The sequence below is a fragment of the Camellia sinensis genome, chromosome 10, assembly GCF_055761805.1.
Source record: "Camellia sinensis isolate YWXY chromosome 10, ASM5576180v1, whole genome shotgun sequence".
NCBI classification, from domain to species: Eukaryota; Viridiplantae; Streptophyta; class Magnoliopsida; order Ericales; family Theaceae; genus Camellia; species Camellia sinensis.
Genome location: NC_138970.1, coordinates 145865510 through 145878358, shown reverse-complemented (window position 1 = coordinate 145878358; position 12849 = coordinate 145865510). Strand labels below are relative to the sequence as shown.

Below are 12849 nucleotides of genomic sequence, written 5' to 3'. Positions count from 1 at the left end.
AAATCGTCTTTGTTATTGGGAAATTTTAGGTAAGTCGCTTTTTTTCTTTTGGGTAAATTAAACTGATATCCCTTGAGATTTTTATTTAATATATATCTCCCCTCATATTTAAAAAATTACACTTATGTCCCTGTCAAATTAAATGACATATTTATCCTTAACCTTTATTCATATAAAATAATGCAGATATTTTGTTCATGTCATTTCAATGGAAATAACAATCATCTTCTTTAGTTTAACTTACACAAAAAATTGAGTTTTTTTTTTTAATTTTTCGTATTTATTTTTTTATTTTTACTGATTTCTTTTAATATCTTAAGCATTTTATTTTTATTTTTTAGATACACCTCATTTAGGTATACTTAAGAAGTATAATATTTTGTAATTTTTTTTTTAAATTCACCAGAAACAAAAATATAAAAATTCAATACATTATCTTGTTTGTTATATTCAATGATTTTTTAAAAATTGTGTGCACAAAATTTATACTTTTTAAATATATCTATATTAAATTGATCTAATCTAAATATAATGGTAAAAATAAAAATAAAAAATTATATTCATATATAAAAAATTATACAAAACATTATCATTAAAAGGCAGTATGGTCAATTAAAAAATTTGAAGGCATAACATCAATCATTTAGACAGCAATTTGTAATGAGATTATAAACCTCAAAAAAAAAAAATATATAATGTTTCAAACGTAAGAAGAGATTTGTATTTAAACAGAAACCTGAAAGATGTCAGTGTAATTTATCCTTTTCTTTTAGATTCTCAACTAATAAAAACTCTCAATGAAACTTTTTTTATAAAATAAAACTTAAATGCCACATCCAAATTTTGCTTAAAAAAATGGTCTTCACTATTGTTAGCTAATGGTCTAGCTTTTTTAAGTTTGGGTGATTGGAGTTTTTTTTTTCAGTGAAATTAATTTCAAAAAAATTTAAAAATTAAATTTTAAAAAGTTCATAAAAAATAGAAATAACTAAAATTACTTTTTTAGCCCTTTTTTTTTTTGGAAATTTCTTTCATACATGGACCAGAAAAGTAATTTTACATAATTATAAAAAAAAAATATCACTAAAGACAAACACAAAAAAAAAGAAAAAAAAGAAGGCTTTCTATTAGCAATATGACAAACACCTTCCACCCAAACAGGACCTTAAAAAGAAAAAGAAATGCATGCTGGGAAATTCCACAGAGATGAACTTCAGCCAGAGAAGGAAATAATTGTGATGGGCCTGAGGATCAACCATAGCATTCTGCAGCAGGACAATGTAACCACATAGTACATGTACATAGAAAGAAACAAAAATATGTTGCAAGTAATTGAATATTTGTCCAATTTTGTTGGTTGAGATACACTTGTGATTGATTTGAATTTAAAATAAATTATATAAAAGATAAAATATAAAAAAGAGCCAAGCAAGTTATTTCCATGATCATACAATGCATGCTGTGAAATAAGACTATGCTAAAGATCAGTAGATGTATAGCAGCACTTAAAAAGAAGAAAGAAAAAAAAAAACAACAATTAATGTTCTCTGCTAAGGCTCGGTTAAGTCTTGAACCTTCGCACTGATCAAGCCAACTTTGCTCTTTGCAAGGTGGGCGCACTTGAAATTGGAATTCAGTCACTAATTTTACCAAAAAACGGGATTCAATCAAGCTCACCTATGCAAATAAAAAAATTTAAAAAGATTACTTGGTTAGTCAATTGTGGGAGAAAGCAAAAAAGATAAATTGGTTGGCCAATTATTTCAACTAAAAGATTTTCATGATGCAGATGTTGAATTTGTATTCTGTTTTACAATAGGAACTCTCATTTACTACTCTCTTAATGATAGGTGTAAATGATTCAAACACCTCTTTAAGTTCTCTGAAAAAGATGACATACTGGTTTTCTAAAATCTAGAGGTTAATCATGTCTATAAATCACACAATTGACATAATTACACTAACTTCTCTTTTATTAAGACTACAAAGCGGCCGAAACTAATGCAAATAGTAGAGGAATCTACTTCGTTTAAGAATAATATGGATTCTACTGAAATAGTTAATCAATAATCAGTTTTTAATTCCAATCTATTTCAAACGCTAGAATCATAGAGATTTAAAATCACATTCACATTCTCCCACAAGATATTTTTGGACCCACCCCAACCTCCAGGTGCTGCTTGCAATATAATCAAACTTAAAGGTGGCAAGTGTAATTTACCCAAAAAAGGGATCACTAATCAATCTTTAGATTTTTCACACCATTCAAGTTCCCATTTAGCAGACTAACAGCTCAATCAAACCAAGGTTATACATAACTACAGTATTTTGGGGAGCTAAAACTTGAAATGGTATACAGGCACACCTTGAAATCGGATTTCAAGAATATTAATGATGTCTGTGACGATCCTTGTCCCTTGAATAAGACGAGCCATGGTATTCATGATCTGCAGAAGAAATATTGGCAGAAGCTAGAATTCAGTTCTTTACTAAGAAAAATATATACCAAGCATACTATTAGAATCAACATTTGAAGAAAAATAGAATGCTAACCTCGAGATGAATGATGCTTCGATTTATCTGAATGCCCTCCTGCATTTATAAAGATGACAGATCAGATATACAACTTCCATTGAAAGAAAGTAGCACCCAAAAAATAATGTAAAATAGAATTGTAACTGCAGGGATTTGGTGATGACCTAAAAAGCACAGACATGTGACACGACGGATATACAAATTTTCAAAAAATACACGATAACATGCGGGGGACACGTGCAAAACATATAATTTTATAGGGTTAATTACATGGACCTCCCCTGACCTCAGGAAGGGAGATTAGTGTAATTTCATAAACTAGAAAAGAGGTATGTGTAATTAGCCCAATTTTATATATTTATTTTATGTCAAAAATTTAATCTCATCAAATTTATCAATGATAGGTATTTTACTTGATAAAAATAAATTAAAAAATGGGACATCATGTTTCCCTAACGTGTCCAACTAGAAAAGGAAAAAAAAATAAAAAAATTGGGGCAATTTCTCTAGCGTGTCCAACACATGTCTGGGGTGTGTCCGTGGAGGTGTCCATGCTTCAAAAGTGATAACTGTCAAGAATTCATAAACTAACCTGAATCCTTTCCTTTGTACTTAGAACGGTGACCTCTGTCATTGACTTTCTCTCTTTCCCTTTCAATGTCCTCTCGCTCTCGTTCCCTGTCAGAATCCCTTCCCCTATCACGGTCCCGTACCTTTAGTCTATCCTTCTCCCTTTCCCTGTCCCTGTCCCTGTCCCTCTCCTTCTCCCTTTCCCTGTCCCTGTCCCTGTCCCTGTCCCAATCCCTCTCCTTGTTCCTTTCCCCACTTGTGTCCATCTTATGCTCAGATTTCAATTTGGATACAGGTTCTTCTTTTGCCTCTGCCTCAACAGGCACGCTTTCAGAATCATCACCACTCTTCTTAGACTCTTTCAACTTGTTAAGTGCAGCTTTTATCAGTGCACCCTTGGACCCACCAGATTCCAGATTAGCTGTGGCCGGAGCTGCCTTGGGAGTACTGGTATCATTATTTGCAGGCGGGACACTTAGCGAACCTTCCTAAGCAAAAGAGGAATGAGGAAAAATCAAATCACTAAAAAAGCTTCCTAAAGAAGAAATGAAGTTTACTGATTCCCATTTTTGTGTTTTTCTTTGTTCTCCTAAGAAATTAAATAAAACCCATCCCATTCATTAATGACATGCAGTAAGTAGTGATAAAGTTGACAAACAGTGACGGAGCCAGGATTTTGGCTAGGGGGGCAACATTAAATTGAAGCCTTGGCATGATTTATCACAATCCAACTGAACCCAATTTTCATTTGGTGGTAGAATGACTAAAGATCAACGTGATTCCAAAGTTATATTTTAGAGTTGTTCTTGAGTTAACAAATCATTTTTCTTTTTTGAAATTCTTTTATTATTAATTTAATTTTTTGTTCAATTTCTAAACATGATAATCATCATAATTTAAAACGCAATCACACGTCCGTAAAAAATAAAGATAAAATTACATCAAGACGCGCGCACACAGAGACAAAATTTATAAGAAAAATTAAACATTTAAAGTGGCAAGTGCAAAGATTTTGTTGGAAAGGACAAGTAAACAAAATAGGAGGTAGAAAGATTGAAGCGACATATTTGGAACTTCAAAAGAGCAAATTGAAAAACATTTTTAATTCAGTGTAAAAGTATAATTTTCAAAAAAATGAGGGGCACATGCAATATGTGGCTCTGCCAATGTTGGCAACCATTACAGCTGTACAAAATATAACGAAGGAAATTGCACCACCACAGAAGAAACTTTTCTTTTTATTAACTTTTTCTCCTCTGCAAATGGATGCAAGCACACTGGGCTAGAGTGCGAGTGTGTGTGTGTGAGTGAGAGAGAGAGACAAAGACAGAGAGAGAATGAGAATTCACCTTTGGAACTGGCTGAGAGGTGAATCCCACGATTTATTAGACGTTGTAAATGAATCCCCATCCTTACAGACAGGTATATATTTTGCCTTAGGAAGGCTGTAAAGATGGGCGAGAACTCTACAAACCTCATCAATCCCAGATTTATCTACATCAAATGCTTTCCACCACGGTGAATCTACGAGCAGCAGCATATACAACCCCACAGGCCACAACCTCACTCTTGAACAGCACACACAAAGTCATATGCAAACTGATCAAGAAAAAGGATAGTCAATGAAGAAGCACCTAAACAAACGAGTGCTAACAGGTATAGCAGGAATAACAAGAATAATTTTTCTGTTCTTTGACAAGTAGCCATATGAACAAAATAATGCACCATCAAAAATAAATAACGAACCATTTCTCATTTATAATTGCCTTATTCAACAACTTCACATTAAGGACATGTTATTCTGTCTCATCCTTTCACCTTTTAAATCTACTTTTGGTGCTAAAATTTGCTGTGCAGAATTTTCAGTTCTAAAAAACAGCCGCTAAGCTTTCACTCCTTGTAGTTTTAAGCAACCCCTATCAATAATCACATGTGCCTATCTGTCCAAGAACCTCAATGGAAAAACAAATTAACATAATTTTTTCTCTAACACAGTGATAGTATATAAACAAGCAGATAAAAAGTGTTTTTATACAAAGCTGGGGTTCAAAACCAAAACAAAACTTGCTTGCTTATGCACAAGCACAAACAAATCCATCCAAAATGTCAAAGGTATACAGAAAAGCTAAATGGTGAGAAATCATCAATACATGATAGAGATGAATAAATAAGCATATCAAATTCCACATTGTAAAAAATTGACCTCTATCCATGGTTGGTAGGATGTTGGGAGCATCATCCTAATTATAGACCTATCATTTCACATTATTTTCACAAAGTAGTTCCTTTATACTCAAATTCAAGCATGCACCATAAGTTAGTCTTTGTTAAACCACAAAACATGTTAATTTTAGAATTACATGTTAAATTCAAGTATTCAACTATTGCTGAGAGCTATATAGTTTTTGGAAAATAAATAAACCAATCTAATGGGACAAAAAATATTGAAAACAGTTCATCATCAACATCAAGGCTCAACAAGAAGCAAGTCAAAAGGATTGCAACAAAACTTCTAAGTAGAAAAGCAAACTCAAGAACTTATAGAAGCCACAGACTTTACCCCATGCATCAAGTCAGATTTATTAGGGTTGAGTTTAAAGTTGCCAAGCTAAATGATTGAACCATCAAACTGAAATAGGTACAAAAAAATTATATTAATAATTCAGAGCTACCTGTCATTTGCAAGATTCCAAGCTTCTTGTCTCAGTTCTGGGGGTGTCTCAAGGGCTGCAAGGTAGTTTGATATAAATTTATGAGGATGTTCGACATGGCAGATGAAACCCATCTCCTTCAGAAGATGCCTCTCTGTTCTATTCAGGTCCATTTTCAACTCTGTATATTTCTGTAAACAGGCAAAACTCAATTCCAAAGATAACAACTTGCTTTGAGAAGAAGACGCATCAGGCTCTATGACTGACTGGGTCTTCCAAAACTAAATATTTAATCCTCAAAAAAACAATAAAAGCAAAGATAGAGAAAAAAAAATTGGATACCTTTCATTACTAAATAGACAAAAATATTCATGTTTTTGACAGTACAATGTCCTAATATAACGAGAAGGGAATCTAACCTTAGGAAATGTGTCCAAATGTTCTATTGGTAAGTTCTCCCTCCTACATTCCATTCTGTGGAAAACAATGAGTACCTGCCTTGCTTTTCTAGACTTTCCTCAAGTTTTGATGCAAGCCAAACACAACTAGCAGCAACTCTCTGCAAGTAAATAAGATCAGATCCCACATCAGAAAGCATGTAAACATTGTCCTGTTTCCAATTGAATTTAGAAAATCAATGAAACAAGAATGAAACCTTCACGTTAAAATGAGCAAATGATTTCTTGCAGTAGAATCGATGAAATAGAACCTGACCAGTAGCCATTACTGCTTGAGGCCTGCAGAGAATATGATTAAAGAAAAACACCAGCTAACTATGGGAAAAGACATATTGCATTTATAGTATTCATACTGGTTTAGTAGCACTTGGTTGCCGTGGATCTATGTTACCTAGAACGTGGATTGTTCTAGTTACTAGGAATGGGAATCAGAACATGGTACACCACATGAGCTAAAATGTGGTACGATAAGGTAGACTTCTTAAATTGACCTCCAATATAGTATAGTCTCCATCTAGATTTCAGTTCATTATATTTAACTTTTTTCCTATTACGGAGAACTTTTAACGAAAAACATAGAAAAAAATTATGGATTGCTTAGGATCATTAAATTCACCATTTTTGAACAAAAGTGTATTATAATTCGGAACATGTGTTTCAATACAGGGCGTTAGCATTTTCTAGTAACACTGTTGTGGATTGGATAAATTCCTGTTTCAGGCAACCCCACGGAAGTATTGCATAAAATTATGCTAATTATCACAATAACAGCATCAACAACAACAATAACTAATGAAGGATACAGTTTAAGTAAAATGCCACTTTCTTGGATGAGGTCACAACCATAGATTCTGAGAGTTGTTTCAGTTGCTTCATCTATGCCATCTTTCCTAGAAGGTGAATTTTGTAGCTGCTCATCCGTTAGATAAAAGGTGTCGATTGCTGTGTAAATCATGGTTGATACAAGACCTCAACAAGATTCCCTAAACTGTGACAAAAAGTAACTCAACATTTCAGTATCCCAACAGCATCCAGAACAAGATCAATTGAAAAAGACAACAACTACTGTCTCACAAAACAATAATCAAACAATAACATGGGCAGAGAAACATGTCCAGTCAAAACAGATTTCTCGATCCAACTGCACATAGCCGACTAGTATTCTTCTAAGTGGACATCAAAACAACATAGTTTTATCTATAAATACATGTCTCTATGTATGTGTCTCCATTGTGTGCGACCCTCTAGGTTACTAAACTGAAAAGGGTTTTGTTCATTAACCAAAAATTCAACTGCAAAAGGTGTTCAAGAAACTTATACCTCCCATCCAAAGCCATTTTGCAGAACTCTGATAACAACCCAGTTTTTGAAATAAGTTTTATCATCAAATTAAAGAAATCAATACGAGAATCCCAAAAAAGAAAAAGGTAACCAATAAGAAGACAAGACATCCAACTTGTGTCTATACTTTTTTTTTTTGCCACATGAAGAAATTACACATCTCTTAAATTGCAACGTCTAGCGGCCAGATAACCATTATAGTAGTAAAGGACACCCTTTCAAACAAAGATTAACAAGAAAAAAAAAACCCTTTCCTCCTTTGCGCCGGTGGCATGTTCTACCGTGGCACCAATTTCTTGGAATTTTAGTTCCCTTAGGAATCTAAGCAATAGGGAGTATATTGAGTTTGCATCTTTGTTGACATTGATTGATGGGGTTTCCTTATTTTTATCTTTCGATAAAAGGGTGTAGAATATCAGCTCTTTAGGGATTTTTTCTTGTAAATCTTTGTTTGACAAACTCATTCACGAGTCTTCCATTCCTTTGTTTCTTCTTCATATGAAAAAGTATCCCTCATAAAGTGAAGTTTTTCATATGGTCTTTAGCTCAAAGAGGTATTATGACCAATGACCTATTCCAAAGGAGAAGGCCTAATCACTATCTTTGCCCTCAATGGTGTGTGATGTGCAAGAGGAGTTCAGAATCAACGGATCATCTCTTTCTTCATTTTTCGGTAGCTCTTGAGTTATGGCAGCGTTTGTTCAGCTTGTGTAATGTTCAATGGGTTGCTCCAAGGATATGCTTCTTGTTAAGCTTGAAGGGTTTGGCGGCTTTAAGAGAGCCAAAACATTGTGGTCTTGTATTGTTTGTGCTATGTTCTGGACTTTTTGGCTAGAGAGAAATTCACGGATCTTTGATGGAAAGGAGGCTTCTGTAGATTCTTTATGGGATAGGACTAGGTTTTTGGCTTCGTTTTGGGCCTTTGTGTCTCCTCCTTTTAAAGGAGTTCCACTCTTCTTGGTTTCTAGGGATTAGGCTTCTGTTTGCAATCCTTAGTGATTGGATTTCCTCGTTTTCCTTTAGTTTTTTTATAGTTGTTTTTATTTTGTTTGCCTTCTTCACGGTATGAGGACTTCTTGTCCTCTACCTTTTCTATTACTTAATGAATTTCGTTGTTGATTTTTCACCAAAAAAATATTAAAAATTAAAAAAAAAAAAAGTAGTAAAGGACACCTTCAAAACCAATTGAGTTACAATCAATAGCATGAATAGCCTACATATATGTTTAACATCAAACAATTTCAAATTCCTTAGTCTATAACTCAAAATACAAAATACTGGTTAGTTGGTCAGTGAAAATCAGGATTGAATTTGAATTGAAAAAAATCCATTTTTTGTATTTTTATATTGAAAACCAATTTCTACTGAGTTCTAAAACCAACCAACGATTGAAATTATACATGCGCAAAAACTTACCAAATAAAAATTAAACTTAAACATCTATTGATAACGCCTCCCTCGTGAATTTGCAACCTTTGTTTCTTCTTCCAATTTGTATATATACCTATTTGAGGAGATGAGGAGAGGAAAGGAGAGTGGGTACCTGGAAGCTAGAAGCTAGAACTAAACTTTGGTGGACGACCGGACTCGCAAGAGAACTGATCGGGAAAATTGTCAGATTCACTGCCTTGCCAGTGGCGCAAGATACAGAGAGAGGGGGAGACACTCAGAATTTAGCCCTAATTTGCCATGTTGTGTTCATTTTGTGGATTTGGGGAGTTATTTAGCCTCGTTTGGGAAGGGAAGTGGTTTTATTTTTTGACTTTTTGGGTTTTTTTTTTTTTTTTGACTATTTTAGTTTGGGATTAAAAAGTCTGTTTGGGAAGGGTTTTTTTGACTTTTTGGTGAGGTGTCTTTTTGTTAAATTATCAAACTGCCCTTTTTATCTTTTTTTTTTATTTTTAGTTTTGGGTTTGGATTTGGCGTATTTTGTTTTTTTTTTTTGGTTTGGATTTGGCATATTGTGGTAATTTTTTTTATTTTTTATTTTTTACGTTGGGTTTCGATTTGGCGTATTTTGCTTATTTTTTTTTTTCGCTTTGGATTTGGCATATTTTGGTATTTTTTTTTACGTTGGGTTTCGATTTGGCGTATTTTGCTTAAATTATTATTATTATTATTTTCGGTTTGGATTTGGCGCATTTTGCTTTAATTTTTTTTTCCCTCTTAAATTTTTTATTTTTTTATTTTGGGATTGGATTTTTCGTATTTTGCTTAATTTTTTTTTTCTGTTACTTTTTTTTTTATTTTGAGTTTGGATTTGGCGTATTGTGCTTAGATTTTTCGATTTTTTTTTTTAAATTTATGTTTTTGTCTTTTTTTTTTTTTTTTTTTTGCTTACATTAATTAGTTCTTACTCTTTATTTTTATTGGTATACAAAATATTTTTTTCCCCATTGACAAATCAATAGGTAATTAAATTTTTTTCAAATCAATAGGTATTTCACAGATGGAGACATCGTCTCCAACATTGACTCACAAATGACAAAACCCATTCAGATCATGTGTTTCCCTTAGTCATTGACTGACCATTTCATAACTCATCAATAGGTAATTGACTGATTTTTAAATGAAGTTTATCATGACAGTGATAAGTAATCAACAGAATTTTGTAACAGAAATTGATATTCATTCACATAATTGATGTCATCAGTCAGCAGTTGAATGCCATAAATGTGAAATTGTGATCTGAAATTGATAATTTGTAATGTGACTTCTAAGAAGAAAAAAAATTGCAGAACAGACTGTTTTGAACAGAACAGGTACCAAGAACAGAACATGTTGAATATGAAAATGACTGTTTTTTTACCATGGGTTGATCTACATGAAAATATAAGAACAGATACATATATCTGCCTTCAAACCGAACAGATTTATATATAAGAACAGATATATATCTGCTCTAAATGTGTGAAATGTAACCGTAATGAACCTAAACGGAACAGATTTCATAGATTTTCATATAAGAACAGATATATAAATAATAACAGATATATATTAAATTATATATATATATATATATCAAATATATTATATATATATATATACATATCTACCCCAAATGTGTGAGCTGTAACCGTAACATTCCGTGATAACCAAACAGATTTTTAACATAAGAACAGATCCGAAATAATTTTTCACAGAGATATATATATATACTTATATATCTAGCTGCCCCAAATGTGTGTAATGTAAGCGTAATCAACTCAATCACGACCGTAAAGAAACAGATCAGTCATGAACCGATGTCGTTATGAACCCATACTATGCAGATCGGAAGCAGGGAAACGAAATCAGAAAGGCCATAAAGCATTACCTGCAGATCGGTTTGTGTTTGAGAGAGTTGGTTCTTGTTCGCCGCCGCGGATGCGTACTCCGGTGTCGATCACCTCTGCGAAGGTCGTTCAGATGTCGTCGTCGCCTCTGGTCTTTCCGAATCGCCTATTTTGCTTGTTCTTCTCAGCTTTCGGAAGGGTGTGTGTGTTTTGGATGAGGCGTTGTCCCTCAGATTGAGAGGGTTCTCTTCAGGGCATTTTGGTAAATTTACACCAATAAGGGTTTCAAACATAACCGTGAAACCCATTTTGTCTGGACGTGGCTGATTCAGCCTAATTTGTCGGGACGTGGCTAAATTAGCCCAAGTTTTCCTTCCCAAACGGTGCCTTAGAAAATAAAGGGGGGGAGAAGTGAATGAAAATGTTGTTTTATTTTGGATATGATTTATATAGTCATTCACATTTTATTTTATTTATTTATTCTAATTTATGAATCAAACGCAAAGTGAAAAAATACAAGGGGAAAGTACATGCAAGTTGAAATTAGGGGAAAAAATTAGAAATACATGAGCGATGTAAGTGCGTCTGTGGTTGGGGATGACAATGGAGGTTAATGGGGTGCATATTAATTCCCCATCCCCATTCCCCTATAACAATTTTTCCACATTCCCTAATTGTATTACCCTCCCCATCTCCTAATGGGTTTGGATTTCCCCAACCTAACATGACCCCCCCTTTTTCTTTTTTTTTTTTCGTTTCAAGGTTCACAACCAAAGCTAAATATACATTCAATCTTATTTTTTTTATTTGGCTCAACAACAAAATCAAATACACATTAATTAATTAAAAAGTTTGTTTAAAAATAATCAAATAAGCTCAAAAGAACATGAGATAAAATTGTTTTCATATATTTATATAACAAAATCAATCTGGGTTAAAGACATTCTAATAAAATAATGTTGTTGTAATTTGGAGATGAACCAGTCCATCTTCTCTCCTCTTCTCTTCTCTCTCCAGTCTCCAATAACCATGTGTGTACCGGTATGTTCCTCTTTATCTCCTCATTGAGTTGCTTTTTTTTTTTTTCCATTTTGCTGTATTAGGGGGATAACGGGCACCCAGATCATTAAGCAAATTTATTGAATTTAGAAGTCAAGTTTCATTGGATTAATGTAGTCTCTGTGCTGTTGATGAAATTTTGACTGGTAAATGGGTGTTCACTACTTCATTCATTTGGTTTGTTTTTAGTTTACTGAAGATGAGATGAAGATTACCCTATTTTAAATAATCTGTTTTGAATTCCCTCATTTTGCTTTCTTACAGATTGCATCTTGCAAGCTTTACAAGTATGAATCAAAACCTCTCAATACTTATATATATATAGCCATTTTCTGAATTGCTTTAAACCAATTTGCTATCAATTTTCAAATTGTTCAGTGAAATCTCATCCAATGGAAGCAGAATTGATGGAATCTGGAGTAGCTATAAGAACTAAAAAGGATTCAAATCTTAATTCAGTACTGTAAATTAAACACCGAGAAATTTCTCTAGAATTTTGTAAACACACACCCAAGAAGTGAGTTCAAAAAAAATCTGGCAAGAAAAACGAAAACAGATCACAATGATCATGAAGAATTAATTACATGATCGAAAACACAAACCCAGATTAAACCAGTGAAACCAGTGAATTGTTGACGATTTCATGTATGTTCAGCAACAAATCAATGAAATCTGTCTTTAATTTCAGTAAGCGAAACAGAGAGAGAACAAGAGAGAATGAGAGAGAGAAACTCACCACGCCGGAGAACCACCGTGGTAAGCACCGACGGAGATCGCCGCCGCTAGATCGTTGCCTTCACAAATCGCCGATGCTGGAGTGAGAAGATCCGAGTGATGCTGGAATGAAATCTGCTTAGGCTCACTGTGCGAATGAGAAGAGAACCTAGTTCTAAACACAACATATGGGGAAATGGGCAGGTGCCCATCCCGACCCATATCCTATGAAAACACCACTTAATT

The 12849-nt window shown here is 33.5% G+C and overlaps 1 pseudogene across 1 annotated transcript; it reads right to left on the bottom strand.

Annotated features, from left to right (window-relative positions):
• Positions 1 to 2059: 2059 nt before the first annotated feature.
• Positions 2060 to 12675, bottom strand: LOC145801354 (cyclin-L1-1-like; annotated as a pseudogene). The gene is made up of 9 exons (XR_014342706.1): positions 12626 to 12675; positions 7018 to 7202; positions 6412 to 6493; positions 6176 to 6315; positions 5778 to 5947; positions 4464 to 4704; positions 3128 to 3579; positions 2554 to 2592; positions 2060 to 2447 (listed from the first exon to the last, which is right to left on the bottom strand). The product of XR_014342706.1 is annotated as a cyclin-L1-1-like (transcript).
• Between the last annotated feature and the right edge of the window lie 174 nt (positions 12676 to 12849).